The sequence below is a fragment of the Silene latifolia genome, chromosome Y (assembly GCF_048544455.1).
Source record: "Silene latifolia isolate original U9 population chromosome Y, ASM4854445v1, whole genome shotgun sequence".
In the NCBI taxonomy this organism is placed as follows: Eukaryota; Viridiplantae; Streptophyta; class Magnoliopsida; order Caryophyllales; family Caryophyllaceae; genus Silene; species Silene latifolia.
In genome coordinates, this window is record NC_133538.1 from 451834250 (window position 1) to 451846305 (window position 12056).

A 12056-nucleotide genomic window follows, 5' to 3' on the forward strand; every position below is an offset into this window, starting at 1 on the left:
GGTATCTTAACCATCCTAATGTATTTTGATTATGGTATTGTCGGAAACCATGCGCAATCTCAATTGTCAATTGTCACTTGTGTAACACCCTTACACAAAATTGCATCATAAACACTTTGCTTTACTTCCTTAATGCTTCTGCAAGTACTTAAGGGTAATCTTTATTGCTTACTTGGTAAAGATTACTTAAATTCGATTTTGAAAACAATTCATCATACTCAAGGTATATGAAGTGTTATACATCATTACTTATTTAATTGATCCGGCAGCGGAAGAAAATGGAATCAATCAAATATGTTCAATTTAATTGAACTAGTCATGAATCTTATCAACGTAAGACTTCTTATTGACGCCAATATCATGTGGATTTATCTTCATAAATCCGGATATTAAAGATGTATTATAATACTCCAAAAGTCTTAAATCATTCGCAATGATCAATATGTCATCCACATATAAGACTAATTAAAATTACCGTAACTCCCACTAAACTCCATGTATAAACACAACTTCTCGACTTATCGAGAAAAGTTTTATAACATGATCAAAACATTGATTCTAACTCATTGATGTCCTACTTAAGACCATCTCTTAAGTTGCACATTATCTTAGGATTGCAAGAATCTATAAAACTCATGACATGTATTGAATACATTCCTTCTTTTGAAGAAGTGGGTTTTAGATTCACATGTTGTATGTGTATCCTCATAATGAAATACAATCCCTAAGAAAATCCAAATAGACTTAAGCATTTCAATTAGTGCAAAACTCTTTGCAACCAATCTTGCTTTGAAATCTCTCTTTATTAGTGCAAAACCCTTTGTCACTAATCAAGCCCTTTTGTTTCGGATTTTCATGGCTTTAAGCCTTGTATTGAGTTGTGACTTAAACACTCTTATGTAAGTCATATGTTCATTACTTTCTAGAAGTAATCAACTTGAATCAAACAATTTCTTTTGTAAGTTATAAGCTCTTTACTTTCTTAAAAGTAGCATGAATTCATCATTTTTAACAAGTGACGAATTTAACCCCCTAGGTTTTGAAGAAACAATGTCTTACACAAAACGTCTCATGTAGCCAAGAAAGACCAGTTTCTTGCGACATAACATTCTCTGTGGCATTCTTTGTGGCTCTTGAATAATTTCTCCCACTCTGTCTTCTAGAAATAAACTTGTATTTTAGAAAGACAACTTCACGAGCCGCAAACCCGTCGTACTCGTGATAATTGAAAAGGGAAAAAATGAGCATTTGTTTCTTGTGAAAACTTACAAACATGGTACCCTTACCATTTCATATCTCATATGATTCGATTTAGTGGAAAAATAATTTAGACAAAAATGATAAAATCCCCAAAAGGATCAAGTAACTCAAAGTAACTTGATTGAAGTCCAAACCATATTGAATAGCGTTTGATTTCTTATCCAACCACACATTAATCCATAATGCGTGCTAAAAGAGATTAACTTGTGATACTATATCACATTTCCTTTGGCTTATATCAAAGTCTTCACTTTGATAATCCCATCACGACTAAATCGTGATTCCTTGAACTCTTTAAACTTCTTCAAAGATTTTTCTATTTACCTTATTAAGTGAACATATTAGCGTCAACTTAAATCATTGGTAAAAGAAAATGATCAACCTATTTTGGATCGATGATTTACAACCTTGATCTCCTTTTCAACCAAAAGGCGCGAGACATCTTGCTTTGAATACAAGATACGCATATACCATTAACAATCTAATGGTTTCAAGAGTACTCGATAACTCTTTGCGTTCATCATTCCAAAATTTAAGGTTTAATCTTGGGTTACCAATTTGAATCTTACATCATCTACATGATATATCATTCTAGTTTGGTTTAGAATATAATCACCTTGACAATGGGCTAGCCATACATCCAATCGTGGTGTATAGGGTCACAAAAGTGAAAACCTCTTTTGTATCTTAACAAGTTTATATTCTTATTTAGAGTTTATGCACTTAATAGTCACAATTAAGTACAACTTTAAATCCAAAAACTAGATTGAGTACACAATTACTCTATCTCTCGACATTATTGTTGCTAGTCGTCATATTCTAATCATCTTATGTGTCGAATACAATGATGAAAACCTCCACTGGTTTCTAATATTGATGAAGTGGTACTAGCAAAATTTATGTTTAATCAAATAAACATTTAAAGAAGAAGATCCCATTAGATGTCCCACAACTAACTTGTTGATTCTTCAATAATTTGGGGTAGTTTCCTTTCTTGTGTCCAACATTTAAGACAATGGAAACTTTATCGGTCGGAATTGATAAGTTTAGTATCGCTATTCTCAACAACTTTACTTTCAACATTACCTTGTATCAATTCCATTATAATCTTTACTTCTTGAACCTCGTCCTCATCTTAACGGTTTAAGAGAATGCTCCCACTCATTTCAATGAGTCTTTGCTTTGAGAAGCAAAATTGAATTCATGAAGATTACTCTTCATTTGTTCGTTTTAGTCTTAAAACTTTCATTGAAGTGGTTGCGTTATTTTGCTCAATTACGAATTCTGAAAATCTAATCACCAAAACAATTTATCGCTTCAAGGTACTTAATTCAATTAAGTCTATGAAACATAATCCATTGTAAGTAGAAGTGTAGTCAAGAATGAAAAACCTGTTTGATAATGAATAACTTTAATCTATACTCTTTACAAGAGATCCTTAGCAATGGTTCGTTTGAGGTTTTAGAAGCAAATTCAAATTTTGTCTTTAGTTACGCTATTTTAATGGAGATTTGTATCAAAATCGAAATGATATCGTATATGAATTGTGGTAAAGAAATAGAACAATATAAAAACGGAATAGTGGGAAAACTTAACATTTATCGTTTTATTAATACTTGTAAATAACAAGTAAAGCATTTACATAGTGACCTCTACCCAACTATGATAAATGATTCCAAGACCCAAATTCATATTGACTTAGGCACGGTATGGCCGATGAAACCCTTATCAATATAACTCGGTGGATTAACGTTTTAATCGATTCTACTTTTAGAACTCTTGGTCGATAAAATTACTTTAATAATTATCTATAGCCCGGAACACATGCAACTACGGTCACGAATACTTCCGTTGAACTCAATCCAAATTTCGAATAAATGTGTCCACGATCCAAATCCACATCAACTTGGGCACGGTATGGCCGATGAAACCCTCATTAACATGAACTCGATGGATAAACATTCATCACCCACATCCCCTACGTAACAAGGTTTGTACCCCGGTAGGGCCGAGTGCACTCCCTCGCGAAATAGGTTTTCATGGTTTCTACTATTTGGTAAGGCTATGTCTCAATTAATTGTTTTAGCGAGAGGTCATGTCAATTTATTATCTATCACGTTTTAAGTGAACTAAAGCGGTGAACTATGATAATTCTAATTGACACGGTCGATAAACTCGATGAAAGAAGATGCATGTTTTAGTTATGGCGATTTAGCGATGCATGCGACATATAAATAAAATGCAAAGCATAAAAAAATCCTAGTATGGCCTTCCTAAAATAGAAAATCAAATTAACTATTACATATTCGGAAACCAACTCCATTGATCCCTTGAACTTCGGTTGTGGCACGCATCTCGAGGTAACACCGTCTTTATGTATCGCCATCTTGAAGAAATCCGTCTTGGGGAACTCCGAGATAAATTTAAATTACATAGCAAATTACATAATTTCCTATTATACATTTGTAATTAAAATAAAATAAATCTATTAAATTACAAAACGGTGATACGAGATCACAATAAATTACAACCGAATCGATATTCCCATACATTTCGGGAAATACCAATTAAAAACTAAGGCCATACTAAGTAAAAATTACATAATTCAAAAATTACATAAATAAAATTATGACAATCATAAAGAAAATGCAGCATTATAATATGTACGAACATGCCCAATTTTATGTTAAATCGCCTTTAAATAGCCGAGATCGTATATTACTCGGTTTTTACGGATTTGCGTGATTTCAACATTTTATAATCACAAAATTACATAAATTCATATTTATGCATAAGTTAATTACCCTAACCTCTTAGGACTCAAAATTTAGTCTTCACTAATTATTTGACCATAATTAACTCATATTTCTAAATTTGTTCATTAATGGACTTAAAATTATAAAAATAAGCTATAAACTTCAAATAGATCACAAAATTTCAAATAAATTCAAAATTTGAAATTTAAACTCATGAACATTCTGGAAAAATACCATGACACTCATAATGTTCAAAAACTTAGGTTAAAAATTTCGAAATTTATCCGGAAAAACAATGTTGCGGTTTATCGGTTTTAACTAAATAATCATAAAAACATGAGAAAAATTATATTCACCAACTTTTCAATTTTAGATCTGAAAGAGATAATAAAATGCAACATTGGACGTTTTTCCTTAGTCATGGAGTATGTTTTATTAATATTTCACTAATTAAGTCATTATTCATGTCATTTTTCTTCAAAAATCCATAAATCATGCAAAAAGACTTCAATATACCCTATTATTCTACACACATCTTGTAATATTGCATGTGACAACATACTAAATTTCTATGACCAGATTCGAAATTTATCTCATATTAACCTATTTTTCACTTAAATCCGATTTTAATAATGAAAAATCCATTTTTCGAGCATAAGAAGTCCAAAAAATATGAAAATTTACAGGTCATCTCAAAATAATATACGTGACAACATATCCAAAAATCACTGGAAAATTCGAAGTTTAGCTAATTTTAGTCCGAAAATGACATTTTATTCATAAAATCATATTTTTAATGCCATTATAGTATAATATGAACAATAACAATCCATAAAATAACCAAAATATCCTAAAAATATTTTAGGACCAGAAATTTTAACATGCATAAATTAATTTCGTGATATATCATAATAACACAAATTATACAAGTTTTATATGTTAATCTTTATAACTCGGAAAAACTTTTAACCGATTTGCATGCAAACAACCTTGTGCTCTTGATACCGCTTGTTGGAAATCTATATCTCAATATTAACATATTCATATATGTTCTAATTAATTTAGTCATAAAATTAATTACTAAATCTTATGCATGCAAACTAAAATAAAAGAAGATAAGAAAACATTTTCTCACCATATGAATTTCGGTCATATTGGGCACCAACAAGATCTCCTTCTTGTTAGTTCTTGAGCTTTCCATTAATGGATGAACATTCTTGACTTCAAATTAGAAGCCCTCCAATTAGTAGCACCCAAAACTATCCCTTAATACCACAAACTAACATGTACTAGATGTTTGTAATGTAGGTTACCTTAAAATCTATTACTAATACTCATATACTACTTCTAGTATTATTAGTGTTTGATTTAAACAAATTCAATTCACAAAAAATGAATTTTTATGAAGAACAAGAGAGAGAAGGGAGGTTTTTCATAAAAATGTAAGAATGAATTAATTAGAGAAAAACTCTCTAATTCTCAATGCTTAAAACCGGTTGGGTGGGCTTTTTGGGTAGTCAAATTAATCTTCCCAATTTGCTTTTGTTCTTCACAAGAAAAGCTAGCTAGTAGTAGGTGTCATCATGATGTCTATTTTATTATTTAAATAACAAAAACCATCAAAACCCACTTACTACATATAAAACCGGTTTTCCATGTAACATGGAGTCCATTTTATTTTTGTCAATTGTACAATTTTATGTCATGTGACATGTGACATTTCTTATGTCATGTTTTAATTTAAAATGCATATTTAACAAATTAAATATCATTTACAAATTAAAAAAATCATATTTAACAAATTGACTAGTAATATAAAATTACTTTCTCATAAAATGGTCATTTAATTACTAGTTAGTTTAATTCACAATATCTTGTAATTATAACTAACTTATCATTCTCATCTCGCGTGTTTCGCAAACACCGATTAATTTTAGTAATATAACTTCTTAAATTACTAAATAAAATCTTATTTAATCACATTAGAATAAGATGTCATTTTCTCTCTTATGATAATAATTTGTTCAATTTTAAGGAATTAATTAATCTGTATCGGCATACAATTAATTGACCTTTTCAATCAAGGGAATCGTCCTTTAGGTGTGACCTCAAGGGATCAACTGATCACCACCGTCGCACGACAGTAATGTTAAACTCTAACCAGCCAATCATTACCGATATGTGTGGACCAGTTGACTATATATGTAATGTATCATCCCTTTCGTATTCTAGGTATGAGATTTAATTAATAATGATATTTAAATCATGTGATCGCACTATTGTTGAGGACACATTTCCCAACAAAGGAAATGAACATGTTTTTGGATCTTTCAATTTTTTCAATTTTTTTTCGAATTTTTTCAATTTTTTTTTTGGATTTTTGAATAAACGTCAAGTTAGAATTTCCTATCCACACACTAGTATGGGCATTGTCCTCAATGGCCAATACAATAGGAAATTATGCAAGCATGATGCATGATTTCTAAACTAAATGCAAACTATAGTAATCTTCACTACATGATGCATGGGTTTTTGTTATGGCGGAGAGCGTAATTTAGATTACCTCCCGATGCGTATGCATGAACTTCCCCAAACCAAAATAGACATTATTTCTAATGTCTTGAATTTTGGGGTAGTTCATGCACACGGAATGCAATGTATGAAACTACAAATTGTCATTTTGGATTTTACATGTGGGAACAATAAAAAGAACACCTTAATGGAGCCAAGGTGTTAGTCCTCCATGTTGCTAGGACTCCTCAAACAAATGATCAAAATACAATAAAGAAAAAAAAGAAGTGGACAAACCATAAGAGGGGTTAAAGAGTGTAGGAGCCTCCAAGGTTCGCTAATCCTCCATCATATCATCATTATCATCAGCTTCCTCCATAGAAGTGGAATCATCTCCACTCCCACTTTCACTTCCTTGCTCTTCCTCACTTTCTTCTCCTTCCTCATCTTGAGCTTCTTCTTCTTCAACATTCTCTTAAACCTCTTGTTCTTCACCTTCTTCATCAACACCCTCATCAACAAAATCCTCTCCACGCGGTCTTCCACCACTAGAGGTGCTAGGAAAGAAAACTTCCTTATCCGCCCAACTAGGCAAAGGATATGATGGATCAAGAAGTCCTTGCCTAGCTAGATGTAGGAGGGGCGGATATTGGGCCTTGTAAGCATCCACTCTATCATTGTAAGCTTGCTTGTGCATTTCACTCATGAGTAGAGTCATGTAATCATTTCCTACCTTGACATCCTTGGGTTTAAACTCGTGATACTCAAATGGGTAGGGTGGTGTGACAATAGAGGAGGAGGGCTCATCAATCTCGCCTCTTTGTTGTTGAATAATGTACTCGGTCTCCTTGGAGAGTGGAAGAAGGTAGTTGGGTCGGTGAACACTCAATCGGCAAATCTTTGAAGGCAAAGTGAAGGACCTAGCTTTATTGGTTAACCACCCATATTTGGTGTCAAGAGGAGCATGCTTGACCCACTTAAACTTGTGAATCATGGTGTCCATATCAATGAGATGACCTCCTTTGACCGCCACATAAGTCTTATCTTTGTTGAAATTTGGGTTAAAGTGCTTGGCCAAATGGGTAACTAGTCCTCCATTCACAATAAAAGCGGTGCCCTCTTTTCCACAATCGACATTAAGCCATCTTTCAACCAAAAGTCTTAGAGCATTATATTGCTTAGTATATTCCCTTCCTATGTTCAAGTCCGACTCAAGAAGAACAAAATCGAGCTTGGTAAGATGATTAGTGCTATTTCTTGCTAGCAAAGTATTCCCAATGACCTTATGCCACACTTTAATGCCCGGATGGTGGACTAATAGAGCACGACAATCATGAAAGCGCACAAATTTCGTTCCGGAAATTGCCTCCCAAAGAGGAGCGGGGTCATACTTTTTGGGGATCTTGTGATAGTACGGGGTATCACTAAGGCCTAAAATCTTACTCAATTCACCAAAAGTGATGCGTCTATTGGTATTTGCAAGACGAAACTCGATGTGGGTTCTAGTTTCCACCCTTGTAACTTTCAAGGAACTCAAAAATTCCAATGTGAGGGAGGGGTATGTCAATTCCTTCATGGTGAACAATTTACCCAATCCCATAGCCTCAAAGAAGGTTTTGGTTTGTTCAAGAACACCCAACTTAGACAAAGTATCTTCACAAATATATTTTGTAGGCATAATGGTCTTCTTAGCAAAGAGAACAAATTTATCCCTATGAGAGTCAGAAGTGAAAATTACCTCTGGATAATTAGATAGTTGCTCAATGACCGGAGTTGTTGATGATGTAGCTTCAATAGGGGCACCTTGTTGAACCTCCAACCTTGCCTCATGAACTACCAATGCCTTAGACAATTGTTTTGCTTGAAGAAGTTGTTGCCTTTTTGAAAGTGTCTTCTTTGGGGGTGCCTTGTTACCTCCTTTAGTTCTTGCCATTGTTGATTACACCAAAGAGAGAATGAAATCTTCAATTTTTAGGTATGCACAAATCGATTTAAGATGAAAGAATGTTGCTTTGTATCTTAAAAATCGACTCAAAGGTTGAAATTTTTGGTGTTTGAATGAATTTTTGTTGTAAAAGGAGTGATTAATTTTTGTTGTGGGGAAGTTTGGATTTTATTTTGTTGAATTTGGTTGAGGAAATCTTGTTTTGTTGATGTAGAGGATGAGGGTTTTTGGGGTTTTTGTGTTGAGGGTAGTGTTTGAATGTAGAAGAAATGAAAATGAATGAGGGAGTAAGGGTTTAAAAGACCCGTTAATTTTGAAAACAGCAGCAGGGACGAGTAGATTCTTTGAAAGACGCTCGGATTTTGTTACAGGGTGATTCCTTAAATTTCAACAGCATAAAGACGAGCGTCTTCTCTGCAAGATGAGCGTCTTGTATCAGACGCGCGGATTCCTCACTGGGATGCTCGGATTCTGTGACAGGCCATTTTTTATATCCCACAGCTCAGCCAGACGAGCGTCTGGTAATATTGGACGCTCGAATTCATCAGGACGGGCGGATTCTCCAGTGAGATGCTCGGATTCCTTCCTGTCCACTCGGATTCAGGTCCATCCGTGGGTACTGCTTAACCCGTGTCATTTTCAATCTTCAATTCTCGTGTTCTTCATTGTGGGGGCACTACAAAGGCATGAATAGCCTAGGCAATTGCTATCCCCACACTAAGTCAAAGCACTACACATCAATAAAGTCATAAGTCCCTCCCTCACTTCTCTAAAAAATGATGAATATCTTGATCAAGGCACAAAAATATAAATCCAAAAATGACAAAAATGCAATGTAAAAATTGAATGCAATTTAGGGAGTTGGAATATTTATAAATGGTGGTTTAGGGAGGACTCCACCAAACTCTCATCCGATGTGAGATGTCAAGGGGGCATGTTCAAGGTGTTGTTGATGTTACTCAACACCTTGAAGAAGTATTCGAAAGCTTGTTCATTGTCATGATAAAGATCCTCAATAGATCTTTGCACTTGTTGTTCTCCATGATGGTCTTGGTTCATAGCATTATCAATGTAGGGATTGAATATCCCTTCGAACTCATCATCCCAAAGACTGCAAACTTCGTCTACTTAATCATTAAAAATCTCTTGAGTTGATAGAGACAACTCTCCCTCTTTCTTGTTTTGGCCAATGAGGCCATCCTCTTCACTTGTCATGGGTGAGATTTTCAAGCTCTCTTTGTTGCTATTCTCTTGCTCTTTGAATGGAGCATCATCAACTTTCTTTTTCCATTGGAATTCCGACTTCTTCCTATCATCCTTCCTGATATAGTGATCAACCATAAAGCATGGCTCATGCAAACGGGGAGCTCTCATGGTCTTGTCATGATTGAAAGTTATGCTCTCGTCTCCCACTTCTAGAGTAACCTCTCCGTACTTCACATCAATCACCGCACCCGCGGTGTGCAAGAAAAGTCTTCCTAGAATGATCGGAATATTGGAGTCTTCTTCCATGTCAACAATGACAAAGTCCACCAGGATGAAAAATTTCCCAACTCTCACGGGAACATCTTCCCATATCCCTAATGGTGTCTTCGTCGATCTATCGGCCATTTGGAGTGTGATGTTAGTACATTTAAGCTCTCTCATCCCTAACCTTTTACTAAACGAATATGGCATAACACTCACACTTGCTCCTAGATCACACAAAGCCTTGTTGATCGTGGTGTCGCCAATGGTACACGGTATTGAGAAGCTACCCGGATCTTTAAGTTTCGGAGGTGAACTCCCTTGAAGGATTGCACTCCTCACCTTAGTGAAGGCGATTGTTTCAAGCTTCCGCATCGACTTCTTTTTCGTAAGGATGTCCTTCATTGCTTTGCATAGGCCGGCACGTGATTGATTAATTCCGTAAAGGGGATCGAGACTTCCAAATTCTTCACAATTTCCATAAATTTTCCAAGTTGGTCATCGAACTTAGGCTTAGCTTGACGACTTGGGAATGGAAGTCTAATCACAATGGGCTCCTTCTCCTTGTCCTTATCTTCACTTTTCTTTGAAACTTCTTCTTTTGTTGGTTCTCCTTCCTTGGAGCTTTACACAACTTCTTCTTTGTCACTAGCTTCCACAACTTCATCCTCAACTTGCTTCTTTGGACCTTCATATCTCATACCACTCCTCAAGTGAATGGCACTAACCGTTTAATGTCTTGGGGGATTACCTTGAGGTGGTAATTGCCCCTTTTGCCTTTGAGAACTTGAAGATTCTAGTTGGGTCAATTGAGTTTCCAACATTTTTGTGTGGGCTAGGATGTTGTTGATGGTGATGTCCTTTGCTTGGTTATCCTTTTGCATTTGAGTGAAAAACTCTTATTGATTCTTTTGCATTTGGAGGACCGCTTTTTGAACATCAAAACCTTGGTCATTTTGTTTATTGTATGATATTTGATTTTGGTAACCTTGGTTTTGGTTGAAAAAGGGTCTTTGGTTTTGGTTGAAAAAGGGTCTTTGGTTTTGGTTTCTCATGGGAGGTGGGGTGTATGTTGGGATAGGGTTTTGAACATTTTGGCTTTTGTATGAGAGATTTGGGTGGAATTTGGTGTTTTCATTGTAATAATTGGAATAAGGGGTACCACTCTTGTATGCTTGAAAAACATTTACCTGTTCATTTGTTCCCCTACATTCACTTTGGTCATGCCCCAACGTTCCACAATTCTCACATATCCCACTTGGGATTGATGAAGATGCTACCATGGCATTAACATGATGCTTTGGTGATTTTGGGGCTTCTTCAAGTTTAGACATAGCCTTCTCAAACTTCAAGTTTATGGTATCAATATGAGCACTAAGTTGAGCACCCAATTGAGTAATAAAGTCCACTCCATGCTTTCCTCCTCTAGTAGCCTTGCGAGGTCTACTATATTGTGAGTTATGGACCGCCATTTTCTCAATCTTGTTCCAAGTTTGATTATGGTCAACTTCGGTGAACATACCATTTGATCCCATGTTGAGAATGTTTCTTGAGTCTTCATAAAGACCATTCCAAAATTTTTGTACCAAGAACCACTCGCTAAGTCCATGATGAGGACATGAGCGACAAATTCCTTTGAACCGCTCCCAAGCATCATACAAAGACTCTTCATCCCTTTGCTTAAAACCCGTAATTCGAGCTCTTAGCATGTTAGTCTTTTCCGGAGGGTAGAATTTTTTGTAGAAAGCTAGAGCCAACTTCTTCCAAGAGTCAATTCCAAGAGTAGCCTTATCAAGGCTCTTCAACCATTGTTTTTGCGGTGCCGATTAGAGAAAAAGGAAATAAGACCCGTCGAATTTGGTCTTGAGTTACACCGGTTTGTGAAATCGCATCACAATAGTCACAAAAAGTCTCGATGTGAGAATGAGGGTCTTCACTAGGCATCCCCCCAAATTGGCTTCTTTCGACTAATTGGATAAATGCGGATTTAGCAATGAAACTTCCGGTTAAGTGTTGTGGTGTGGGAGTACCATTGGTTAGGTTCTCCTCGGTTGGTACGGAATGTGATGAAAATTTAGGCATTGTGGGCTGATTTTGTGTTGGATTGGGTGTTGGGT

The 12056-nt window shown here is 35.3% G+C and overlaps 1 non-coding gene across 1 annotated transcript; it reads left to right on the plus strand.

Moving 5' to 3' along the window:
- The first annotated feature begins 11541 nt into the window (after positions 1-11541).
- Positions 11542-11648, plus strand: LOC141634876 (small nucleolar RNA R71). Its single transcript, XR_012539594.1, has one exon. It is a non-coding gene; the product is annotated as a small nucleolar RNA R71 (small nucleolar RNA).
- The last annotated feature ends 408 nt before the right edge of the window (positions 11649-12056 follow it).